This window comes from Antedon bifida, chromosome 6, assembly GCF_963402885.1.
Source record: "Antedon bifida chromosome 6, ecAntBifi1.1, whole genome shotgun sequence".
NCBI lineage: Eukaryota > Metazoa > Echinodermata > Crinoidea > Comatulida > Antedonidae > Antedon > Antedon bifida.
The window spans coordinates 16,529,455-16,542,210 of record NC_136231.1 but is presented as its reverse complement, the minus strand read 5'-3'; the positions used below and the strand labels follow the sequence as shown (position 1 = coordinate 16,542,210).

Genomic DNA, 12,756 nt, shown 5'->3' with positions numbered 1-12,756 from the left:
AAACACGTATCTCTACAAACAGATTTACGATATAATAAAATTTGTTATTAAACGATGAGACGTGTTATTTTGTCGTTAAATTGTAAAAGAATTTAACAATCTTGTGAGCAAAAAATATTTTTAAAATCTGTACGGCGGTAATTGATACATAAATACTTACTTCGTATTTTTGTTTTCACTAATTTTGCAGGTAATTGTGCCTTTATTTTTATGTAACATTGGACAGCCGCTTCTCGTACAGTGTCGTGTCTAGAAACAAGAAACTGAATGTTGTGCTCCTGTTTATTGTCTCTACACATAATACGGTACCATGAAGAATCGGGTGCAGACATTGGGGCAATATCCCTGCTTTGTGAAAGAAACGAAAGACAGATGTTATATACCAATTGTAAAATATGTTATGCTCTGTTCTTGATTAAATAAATCATCCAGCTTAATTAATATATATGTAAATATATATAGTATTTCATTTGTATTTCTTCCATATTGTGTCAAACGTAAGCATATCATTATACACCGGTGCATTATATAATACAGATATATATACTGTATATAGTAACTGTAGGCTATACTAATAACTATAATGTACCGTATATTGTGATAAATGAAATAATGATGAATGACCGAATTAGAAGATAGAAAATAATGGGTATATAAACAAAAGAATAAATCTATGAATCTATTACAAAAAGTAATATGTTAAAGTTAATCTTCTTCCATACACAGATTTCCGTGACGAAGTGAATGCTAGCTACAGTGGGTCGTACACATTCATACACATCATTTACTTTTACGTAACACGAGCCAGTGATGTGTACACTAGCTAGATCACAAATGTTAAGTCCTATCTAAGTGGTAGCTATACTTATATACAATATAACCAAAGAGGAAAGTGTTTTGAACTGTGATTTTGTCTGCCTTACTGCTCGACCACTCGACTCGGTAACCTCTACCGAATTCTAAATTACAATGAATTAAATATTTTGTTTACTATTTTGAAAACAGATTTCTTTAGACGAGACTATTACAAGAGTGGAGATTTTCCAATCTTTCTTTTCTATACACAGCATATACACTGATGTACATTGGATTACTGGCTTAATGTCTCATCCGGAAGGCGTTACACTTTTAACTTGAATTTTAACCTTGCAGAGAAACGCATATACCTCACACGGATAGAAAACCATCTGTCAAGACTTAAACGCATCTTCTGTTGTTTTAAATTTTCAATTACCTTAATCTTACCATTAAAAAGACGACTATGAATATGGTGATTGAAGTATGCTAGCTTGTTACACTGAAAGCAAATATTTTAGATTAGGTGATGAAGAGGTTAATGCTGCAAAATTACCCGTTATTTCATGGAATGACATGGATGTTATTATTTTGAAAACGAGTTCAACATATTATGGGTAACAGTTTTTGTACTGGGGATTTTGATACAGTTTTGATTACGAAATAGGAAAACCGTACCTTATACCACCCGATTCTCGGTACTTTAAGTATAGATGTATGCAGGATCGTAGGAAAATGTCGTATCACCCGGTACCATAGACCACGATCTCTTAACCTAATGATATAGGCACCACATGAGATGCTGTATTACCGAATATTCCTAAGACACTTGTCAAATATTGTTGTATGTTGAGATACGATCGTGTAACCGTACAGTAAGTTAGGCCTTTTTTATAACCCAATGATAACAACTCATTTTTATGTAGAATAAGAAAGAAAATCATACTTATACATATAGTTATCAATTGTGCTTAGTACGTGCAATAAGTTCTTCTTTGAATTACGACATATTGCTGCTTGTAATTAGACATAAATTGTCCTTATCTTGTCGAATGATTTCAACGGCTTTGCTATTTTACAGATATTGACTGACATGGACGCCGAATAGATTGCCGGTAAAGCTTTGCATTTGGTTTTTTGATTTGATTTGATACATAAACACTAAATTATTTTCAAGTGAAGATTATTTGACTTAATATGAATATTGTGATGTTTTTAACGTCACCAGATGAATAGTATTTGTATAGCGTTAAGCCATGAGATGGATTATAAGATAATGTCAATGTTTTTGTAAGATTCGTAATGGGCTATCTTACATGATTAACTACCACAAAGTAATCAGTTGTCACGATTGAGATTTTAAAACTGACCTGTTTAACAGATTGATTTCAAGTCATATTTCCACTGAACATCAGACGTAACGGTACAATGCCTGCGGCAATAAATAATATGCAGTAAAGCGTCTTCTGGAAGCTGCAACCTTCCCATATTGGATATCGTAAAACCTCTTTTCAAAAAGCGTAAAGTTTTTTTGGGTTCGTCCTACTTTTAATTTCCATCTCTTTCCATAAATTTTTCTCAAAACACATTTTAATTTCAATACACTCATATAATTATATTATGTTTGTTTTTATCATCTGCTTATACAGTACATACAATTTTTTGTTGTATTCATTTGTTTACATATTTATCATGTTTCATTTTTACTTACATACATTCTACTGCATTCCTCTTTTTACATATTTTATATATCAACTTTTAACACATTTTATTAACATAATTGTTTATTTTTATTGTTTCATTTACTTGTATTCATTTGTATATACATGTTATAAAAAAAACGTAAAGTTACTATTCAGAAGATAGGGGCCGTGTATATGCAGACACGATACCATGGACTGTTTTTTCGCTAGACGTTAATTGAAAATGCATGTATTATATGAGAAAGATGCTCTCCAGACACAATTGTGAGATGACAACACGTCATATTGCAGTTAATTTTTATACGTTAATTATGCTTATTTTCAATGGATCAGAGATTCCGAAATAAAATAATGATACCTTAGGATAGTTGATCAACTCCACTACCAAATTCATACTAGCAGTATTCTCGATCTCTGCAAAATGGCCAAGGATTACCAAGCTTCAAGACTTTGTCGTCATCAACTGAAACGTTGATTTTTCCGTGTGTTCCATAGAATACAGCAACCGATCTTACATTAATAAATCAGTTATTTATTCAATCGACTAATCAATACCACCTGGAAATACAAAAATAAAAATAACAAATTAATATCAAATGACGCGGAACAGCATAATTATTACATCAATTATTTGCGTAATTAAACACACTAAAAGAAATACATGTTTTATGCATATTGTATATAATTATGTTAACAGTACGGTTCGATTCAGATTACACTTTAAAACATACTACTGGTTAATGTAATTTTGTATGCGATTCGGGTTCATTAAAAAGCTATATACAAGTAACAAACTATTACAGGATGCGATGGATTTAGTCTTTACAGATATTTTATTGGTTGGTGTTGATTATATTTTATTTCGCTTGCCCTTTACACAGTAATTTTGAACTCGTTGCTTCAGGCTGATAACATAACCAATCTGTCACATCACATGTAAAAGGAAAGATTAACTCGCTCTATACCGGTACATGGTGTCTGTGTATGTTAAGCTTTAAATCCATGTAGTAACAATCAAATAGCTATATATTTATCTAAATCGGCTATACTGATATTTTGTTTGTCATCAAGATTATGTTATGTAATTTCTTAATGTACGTAAAATGTTACAGGCATATGCTAACAATTCGATTTAGTCAAATTTATCAGCAATCCCTCGCTGTTGGATAACAATAAGAATGATTAGGGTGAAATGTGTATTTTTTGTTGTGCTATACAATATGTACACTGTGTTGTAAAGACGGGTTTTCATGTTTATTTTAGCTTCTCCAATGATTTTGTTGTCTCCACACTTGCAAGTTTAATGAATTAAACAGTTTACTTGTAATGAATAATATTACAGTATAATTGATAATACTTTTTTATTTGGGAGTTTTAGGCCTAAATGTTATTCATTGTTTTGCATGGTCAATTAAATAACGCATATGGAAAGAAAAATGCATCAACAGTTTCGTTTAAAAATGTAAAATTATACAATAGCTAGTAAACACACGTATTATTCTAGTCCTGAAGCCGGAAACTGATTAGGACCCACTCCACGGACCCACGGCAGCCATGCAATGCAGAGCCTACCATAAGCACCATTGGAGACGATCTCCTACTATTTTCGAATAAGTTCTTTAACGTGCACTATCATTATGTACACGGGACCAACGGTTTTACATTCCATCCGAAGGGCGATGCAATGAGAGTAAAGCATATTATCATTACACCATCACTCTCCAGTTACAACACTCGAACAAGTCATCTCTAAACTAGATGGTTATTATGGTTGAATGTTGTAGTGCACACATGCAGAAAATACTCCAGGTCTCTCTGGCGCTATCATTGTGTAGATATTAAGATGACCTGCTTTGGATGAGTGACCATCGTTGGTTTGACGGTCTATGTCACAATACAAAACAGCCAGCCCACATGATTAAGTGATCAAAGCTATTTTGCTGAATTCATTTGAAGAAATACAATGTGTTATAATCAAAGTTGAATGGGTTGAGAAAGAAAATACAGTAAAACATTATTGTACAATGTAACTCTCTGAAAGTGATTGAATACTTTGAATATAAAGAAGGAATTTACGAAAGGTCTCAGGAAACAAACCTAAGCAGGGAGGACGTCTTATTATTATCCATCAATCATCTGTTTTCTATGAAATTTTCCCGCGCAATCAACTATTCAATCCACTTGTCGTTGGAATGCTTCTTGTAATTTGTAGTCAGTGGTTGTTTAACTCGTGTTCCATTAGTGTGCAAGACCATACAACAGGTCAATTAGCGGATTAAGTAGACAACATATCAATCAAGTAGATTAATCGATATTAAAACCACGTAATTTCTTCTTTATTTATTGTTCATGTTTTATTTCTTTTTTAAAATCATAATTATTATTGAAGGTCAGCCATTTGATATGTGTTACAACATAGTGACCTGTATAGGCTATTAAATATAATGTTACATTGTATTGTTTGTGTTTTATTTAGACATCGCAGTCATATTACAATAATATCATGGCTAAAGCGATGTTCCTGTATGATAACATGAATGTATCAACGTCTATCGTTGCCATTGTCATAATCATCGACATATTATCATTATTCAAATTATGATACACAGAAATAATAGAAATAATAGAAATAATTTCTCAGCGTCTTCAGTAACATATTATTTACATATTCAAATGTATTCAGAATATACATTAATTTATTGTTAAACGAAATACCTATTCGTCCGAAAATGTTAATCTTACACTTCCGTAATGTTATGCATTACTACCTAGTTCGTCCATACAATGATAACGATACAGTAGGGAATGTATTAGCATAATATCATTCTTTCCTTATAATTTTGTAAGGCCAATAAAATGCTTTTAATCCTACTAAACAATTTTTCCAAATTGGTTTCGGAATAAACATCAAGAAACCCGTCACAATGGCTTATAACTGTGACTGTTATAGTGTTGTACAATCCATGACTTTATGATCGATCCACAATCACGATCGCATTCGGAAAGTGTTGACTGTAACACGCGTATAGTCGCAAATCGTGTTTTATGACCAGAATTCATTACTAGAACTTCAGCCGAATCACGTCGAGAATGGCTGGTTTTAACCCGTATATTTTAAACTGTCATTATTCATAATCTCCATCATGAATTTTAGTTGCTGGTCATACTAAGAGCAGTATTGTAATAATTAGATTACTAGAGTAAACTATGTAACTAATTCAATGTGGACTCTTATATCGTCTTTCAAAAACTTATAGCAGACAAGAATTCTATAAATAACAACGTATATTTTATTTTAATACCATTTTAAGGAAATGTTTTAACAAAATGTAACTTCATCATGGGAAAATACCATGTTTACTTGCTGAAAACTGAAAATATTGTAATGTTTTCTATCTAGCCTATTTGTTTCCATTTTTAAATAGCTTTTTTTTAGAATGATTGGTATAAGACATTTGAGGGCTTTCGTTTTCTCTACGTATAGCACTAGCCTTACGCAGATGTCGAGTAAGGAAAACATTCTGCGCATGCTTATCAATCTCACGTATTTCTTTTGTTCAAGCATATTCAAAATAAATGTTCAAATTTAGCGACTGATATACCTTGTATATTAGGTCTACATAGTGGTGAAGATGATGTTAAGCATTCTTCGTACAATCGGTTATAGAATAACAATCTTTGGCCACCCTTTTATCGATGTACAGTATCTAAATATAAATTTACGTAAGAGCAAAATTCGGTAAATCGCGCGTTACTTCTAGAAAGTTTATTCGATGGTATATAAAGTTGGTTCGTACTTTCGGCACTGATTTTAACCACCTGATGTAACCCTGTTTACTAATTAAATTGAGTAAGATAATTAGTTATTGACAATTAAAACGAATTTAGGTTCAACGTTTTGCCCCAAATAGGGGTGTTTTCTGATCGTGGTATACACTGTCTATTGAATTTCCATCTAGAAAAATACCCGCACACAATAATACGATAATATCTCCTCCTACGATAATTGTTTTTAATAGTTGAAAACCGGTTGAACAAGCTCAAATACAGCATAATAATGTTGAAGATTTTCTTAAAAATACTATTTTGATAGATTTAATATACTTTAATACAAATGTATTGATTTGCGATGAATGGAACATTCTAATCTTTTATTTAGTACATTTATGGGCCCTTGGGGATAACTTAAAACCTTTAGATATAGTATTATAATACTATAGTAATACGTATTAACCATTTTTGGTCGCCATTTGAATCGCACATTTCTTACTGTGAGTGTGGATACAGTTAGATATATAAACACATATACAAATAAACTTTATTACTGCATGCATGGTGTTTCTCTCCAATTATTTAATTGCGGTTAATCGTCACAATCGATATAGATATTCATCGTAAATGCAAAATCAAACAATTTCTTTCCGTTACCTGATATATTCAACTGAGATATACAAATAGTAAATTATTACAAAACAAATTATTAAATTCTAAATCAGATACAGCAGGTTAGACATCAGTATATTGTATTAATATTGTACAAACATAATATTTTTACAAATTAAATATGTACACTGTAAATATATATTATATTAATATATTGGCCCTAGTATTGACCTGTAAGTTACATAATGTTACATCGATAAAATAAATAATTTCTAATATATAATTATTTTCATTGCGGTTAATCGTCAAAATCGATAATATCTGCATCGTAAATGTAAAATCAAAACAATATCTTTCTGTTACCTGATATTCAACAAAGATATGCAAATAGTAAATTATTATAAAACAAATTATTCAAGGCTACAAGCTTTGTATATCAGGTGACAGCAGGTTAAACATCAGTACATTGTATTACTATTATGCAAACATTGTATTTTTTCAAATTAAATATGTACATTGATTAATATCAATTAACATTTAAAAGACTTAAAGCTCGGACTGATAGTGTATTGCATTGCTTACCTGTACGGTTTTGTAGACTTTGGGATGCATTACCCATGGATTTAAGAAATGCTTTTATCTTATTAAAATGGAGTACATTTAAAAGTAACCTAAGGGAACATTACTTACCCATTGATTAAGTTAATTAACAATTGGAATGAACTATTACAGTACTTTGTACTTAATTTATTATTACATTTAAAACATATTTTAATGTAAATTAAAAATAATTTCATAGTTGTTTATTTATAATTTAATTTAGCATTTACATATAAACTATAGGCTTAATATAATTAAGTAATTCTTTTAAGATTTTAACTTTAAGTCATCATCTATATTATTTATATATATTTATGCTTTCCTGACAGCTAGTGACTATGATATTATATTTTCTTCTTTCGTCGTGTTTGTTTATTTTGTTGATTTGTATAATATTTTGTAAAATGTATCCTGAATAAATAATACATAAATAAACTATTGATGAATGATACTAACAACATATACTTTTTAGATTTTAAGGTTTTGAGGTCATTTCACTTCTTGCATTCAATTTGCAGTGTACTTACTGCATACTTGTGAACGGTAAAGTATGCAGCAAGTACATTGGTTTGTACTTCATAATTTTCCATAAAGTCCCATTTATGACAGCGATCAACGATAACTAGATAGATATGCATTTTTCTACATAAAAAAAACAAAATAAAAAAGTTTTCAGTATAGAACAACTGGATAATAATTTGTGCTGCCTTTAATGAAAATGATTACACGTCCAATCAAATGATTTAGGATTAGCCAGAGCAATAATATCGTGCCATTGTTCTTATTGATCATGACGTCATTTGATTAACTTGGTAATATTTAAAAAAGAATGAGGACCATACCAAACCCTCTCTTATCACCCATCTCTCAAACATACATTATTATCATTATTATTATGTCAACATTTATAAAGCGTCAATTCAAAGACCGAGGTACAAAATTAATGGCGCTATGCATGTTAGTGGTCGAAAAAATAAGTTTTGAGCAATTTTTTAACAGAACAGAAGAGCAGTGTTTAATTTGTGCGGGGAGTGAATTTCAAGTGTGGGTGCTGCAAAAGAAAACGATCTATGACCAAAGGTTTTCGTAGCTATGCGTGGAACAGATAGTAAAAAATCATCAGATTGACATACTTGCATACAAGCCATCTTATTTGAAGAAATCTCAAAAACATTGCTCAATGCAACACTGTGACTGGTTATAGAGGTTAAAAAAGACATCTTACTAAAAGTAAAATAAATACAATTGAAGCCACCGTACATTTTAAACAGAATAAGCAGAATTTGCCTAACTCACTATAATGGAATACACTACTGATGAGGCAAAGAAAAACAAACAATGACTGAATGTAACCGCAATGACTATTAGACATTCATGAAATCAGTTACTCCATCGGCGTGATCTTACACAACGTGAAAGGTGAAAAATACATAACGATTCATCATAGAAAAGATAGTTCAATGATAATATAGATTCAATGTAAACTCAATTTGAATAAAACCTAGGATAATTAATGTTCACACATTACAACATTGGGAATGTCATTCTGTCTGGCTGGAAATGATGTTTTCAACACTGTCAGTGGGTATATTAGTTAATTCCATCACATACTGTACAGTAGGTAAACAAAAATTGTTACAATTTAAATTGTAATCATTTATAATAAGTCCTTATAATTTTAACGATAGTTTTGAAGACATGCTTGATTATAGATCATTGCACAAGTCTGTAGTTGTTGTCTTTTCACGCTGCTGCTCTAGCCCGCTACGTCACAAGAGATGACGTAATCCGAAATAAAGCAAGCAGCAGTTTTAGTACTGAGAGACTGACATTTTTGCGAAAATGGAAACTCCACTATAATTTATAGGTCCCAGCTGCTAGACCCAAAAAATGTCTGGGAAAAGAGTATAACGGTTGAATGACAAATCCCAAAGCATATCTGGTATTTATGAGTCCCATGATATTATATAATACTGTAAATCAAAACAGTTCATGAAATTTTTTTTTTGTACAATATGTTTGTACTAAAGTGACAGAAATTGAGTCTGTATTTCATATCAAAGTTATTCACTTCTGTAACAAAAAAATAATATTTATTCACATATAAAAAGAGAAAAGAAAGGTTTAATTATAACTCAAAAACCATTGTCTGACAGACAATTTAAGTATTTTTTGCTTTAAATTACATTTTTTCAGGTAAAATAACTATTATGTGACAATAAAATGACACATTCAAAAACAAATTTGAAATAAAAAATATTTTTCAGAGGGACAGTATATCTTTAAAACTGTTACGTCAATAAGCGAGCAGCGTTTTTTGTAAGAAATATTTCTTGTTTATGTTAGTCCACCAGTCGGCTTTTACCTTTTTTTTCTGAAAATTTACAATTGCAAGTAATACGTATGAAACGCCATATGTGCAAAAATATTAATAATAAGTCAAAACTCCGTCTAGAACCTAGACTAGCTTGATTATTGCTTTGCTTAAAACAGGATCAGTCATGAGAATAACAATGATATATGCCAATGGGAATTGACATTTTCTTTAAAGGTATTTTATTGACCCGATAAATTTTGTTATAATAAAATTTATTTTGTATCTTTGTTGTGCCGTTTTAAACCTTATATTCCTCCTTTAACTGTTTTTAAAAATCAAATCTGATTTATTACGGTAACTCAGCGGCATTATAGTTTCAATAACAACGACAGTGGAAAGAGGATGTTGTATAAAGCTCTGTCTACACTATTATGTGACAAAACGTAGGCCTATCTATATATGGACATGATGATCACTACCATTACTATTTGGGCATATCACTATTATTGTATGCACATCACACTTTTTGTGTCAAACTGGTTTGATAGTGTAGACAGAACTTTAAATACGGTGCTAGCAAATTATTTTCGACTCACAATACTGTTTCATCTTAGCAACCGAGGAATGTGTGGACATTACACTGATGACCAGCATTAGGTTCAATATCAATTACTCTCATACAGTCTATTTATACGGTGAAATTGAATAGCCCTATGTTTGTCTTTATCTTATCTTAGTAAATAATTGATGTCTACAATATCTTTATGTTAAACGTAAGTAGAATCCCACCTTCGTATCCGCACAAAGTGTGGATATCAATGCATACAAAAAGTAGGTGTGTGTTTGGTTTTCAATGTTTTAACCATTATTTTCCTCAATATATAACAACCATGTGTCCAGATATCACAGCAAAATTAGGATAAAAAACATAAAATACAAATTTATTTTTAGAATACAAATATCTTTAAGTAGCATGGAATACGGTACTGTTCACAAGGTCTATCTTTCCTATTATTGAAGTTATTTATAACTTTGTAGGTGTGTGATATAATTACACTGTACTATTAGATGTTATTTCTTAACGAAATTCCATAAATACATTGAGATAAATATTGATCTAAATTAAATTCAAATAGTGTTGGTATGACTTTACAGCCAGTAGCTTCAATTCTAATATCTAACAAGAATGATGGTGGACAACTTGACTATATCGACAATGAAGCATAAGTAGACTTAACTTTACGGATTTTCTCAGCCAAAATCTTATGGTTTCATCAATAAAATAAATAAATAAATTATCATCAACTTGTCAGTTCAGAGATTTTGATTTCGAGACGGTTTGAGATTTCTCTTCATTTGACAGCCATTTAAAAATTGATATATAATCTATCGTCTATTCCTTTTCTTGTAAACTTTGTGTCGTAGGCCTACAGAACAAATTTAGATTTCGATCGCGCCTATATTCACCAGCCTACCGCTATTATTACATTTTGTATTATTACACACGTAAATTGTGTCTGATTCTCGGTTTGAGACAACGCGTGTAATATTGATAGCCCATATTCCATTAATTAAATTGTAGCATCGCTTTCTTCACGTGGATGGTCGAGTTACGCGATGTCAATCTATTGATAGTATCATTAGTGTTCTGATTAATTGGTCATGGTCTGATTGATGTCTTCTTCATTCATTGAATTAATCTTAAACTGATTTATTCCAGTTTGTTGCAGCATATTGATATTATTAGTAACAACATACACAGGTAATACAAAGAGTACCACACTAGACTTGTCATAAGTCTCTATAGCTAATTGTTTCTTTTGCAGTGGGCAAATAATGTAGCGAAACCCGTATTCATCGTCGTGTTTGCCTAGACTGTGATTACAGCTCAAGTCTAGTTTTAACACGCCATGTTTTTCTTTAGGTAGGCCTATGCCAAATCGCGGTCTAGACCAGCACCAAACAAAGTAATCACTGCAATAATGACGGAGGACATTTAGCCTAAATCAAGCTGTTACCAATCCTTATAATCGGTTGGGCGATAATAATAATAATGTTTAATCGTTGTCATCATAGTTATCTAAGTGAAATATCCCCAAAACTTACGTCCTGAATCTTATTTGACCTTTTAAAGACAATGACATATATGCACGTCAGAAAGAAAACATTTATATGTCTTATTAGAGGAATGTTATGTTGTAACTTTCTAATGAGATTATTCGTTGGTTAAATCCATGTCGTTCACATACGTAGTTTAGACAAACCATCTTTTATAAAAAGCCAAGTATGTTACAATAAATTGCATATGTTACTATGAGATTATTGGTCCATACAGATTTCGTGGAAATGAATTAACTGAGCGAGTAGGATTAGGACATGAAGGAGTCAATAATCGTATTTTAATCATTACATTTAATACCAAACTTCTTTAAGTGTTTTAAATAATGTTACCACCGTGTGATTTGTCAATCAGATAACAGGAAAAGAAAAATGTATTTAATTTGTCATTGGAAGAGTTTGATCAACTTATGGTAAACTACGCTTCCCTATGACATATTGACTGTTCACTCGAACAATACCATTTCTGTTGTATATCATTCTTGTTATGGTCGACTTTGGTCGCTGTTGGATGAGATTAAATAAACTAAACTCGTAAGATTATTTGAAGTTACCAATTAATTGTCTAGATGTATATCCAAGTTTGAAAACACATATTATCTGGACGTTCATTTATTTGTATGTATGCATTTTATCATCATTTAAACCATTTCGTATTTCTTTTTATAACATCAAAGGTAGGTTCCATTCTGAAAAGAGTTTGAAGTTTTAATACTAACACATATTGTCTCAATCAGACGAAATAGGCCTAATCATTTGAAAAAATTAAGAAAGTCTCAATGTTTGTTGTTAGCGTTAAACAACGAATAAAATGAATCATCTAAACCATGGCTTTAAAAC

At 31.0% G+C, this 12,756-nt stretch overlaps 1 protein-coding gene across 1 annotated transcript in view; it reads left to right on the top strand.

The window, feature by feature from the left end:
• The window catches only part of LOC144845394 (tetraspanin-5-like), a 206,048-nt gene extending 195,639 nt beyond the window's left edge, over positions 1-10,409 (top strand). Inside the window, exon 10 of the transcript XR_013612546.1 lies at positions 10,400-10,409. The gene's annotated coding sequence lies outside the window, so the exon portion shown is untranslated. The remainder of the gene's footprint in view (positions 1-10,399) is intronic.
• The last annotated feature ends 2,347 nt before the right edge of the window (positions 10,410-12,756 follow it).